We start from the raw sequence: 875 nt of genomic DNA, 5'->3' as shown, positions 1-875 counted from the left end.
TTTCCATTCTATATCCTTTTATTCAAGGAGAAAATGTTATGTGAATTGATGCACCTACACCCTTATTTATATCCTATCACTTGAGATATTGAAAGCTGAACCTAAACAGTTCCCGCAATGGTGCACGGATTGTCCATTCGCTTATTTCCTAAACTCATGCTTCTAAATATAATCTCCTTATGAAGATTGTGTCATCCGTCAGATGTAGGGAAGGCCATAAGAGGGAGGGAACGACACGTAATCACGTTGTTTACTTAGTGTCTAATGATCAGATGTAACGGAGGCCACGCGGGAGTGCCTTGTAATCGAATTATTTACTAAGCATCTAAGGTTATAATTAGCAAACTTAGCTGTTGGGAACGCCTTCACATCTACCTACAAGATTTTACTGTATAACAGCGAGCCATCTCCAAGCGTCTTTCTACGAGGAAAGGTGAAAACACGCATCCGTGTACCATCCCACGCGGCGCGGCTCACGGCGGGCGAAGGGTCGGGCTGGGCGAGCTCCAGGAAACTCAGTCCTGGGCGGGTTGGCAAGCAGGCGGCCGCGTCCTGGTCGTCTCCACCCATCGCTCAGCCTGCCAGCAACAAGTGCGCGTTTGTAATATTAAATCTGCGGTGCGAACGCTCTTGTTTAGCTCACTCTGGCTGTCTTATTAAACTTATGATGAAGAAAACATCTCTTGCTCTGTTCTGCAACAACTCACGGAGAGGCAGCTACTCAGCATAAGTGATGAGTTCCGCCTTTGTAATATTTCGTGAAGCAAGACTGTTGTTGTGACCGCATTCAACTCAGGGACCATCGACTGACATACTCTCCGCACATATTCCCGTCTGCTGTGTGTGGTAAGTGTTACCTACAGACTAACGAGACA

The 875-nt window shown here is 46.6% G+C and overlaps 1 protein-coding gene across 1 annotated transcript in view; it reads left to right on the top strand.

Moving 5' to 3' along the window:
* Positions 1-211: 211 nt before the first annotated feature.
* The window catches only part of LOC123518597, a 52,021-nt gene continuing 51,357 nt past the window's right edge, over positions 212-875 (top strand). Inside the window, exon 1 of the mRNA XM_045279492.1 lies at positions 212-846. The gene's annotated coding sequence lies outside the window, so the exon portion shown is untranslated. The remainder of the gene's footprint in view (positions 847-875) is intronic.

This window comes from Portunus trituberculatus, chromosome 44 (assembly GCF_017591435.1).
Source record: "Portunus trituberculatus isolate SZX2019 chromosome 44, ASM1759143v1, whole genome shotgun sequence".
NCBI classification, from domain to species: domain Eukaryota; kingdom Metazoa; phylum Arthropoda; class Malacostraca; order Decapoda; family Portunidae; genus Portunus; species Portunus trituberculatus.
Note: the sequence above shows the minus strand (reverse complement) of the source record. Positions and strands in the feature narration are given on the sequence as shown.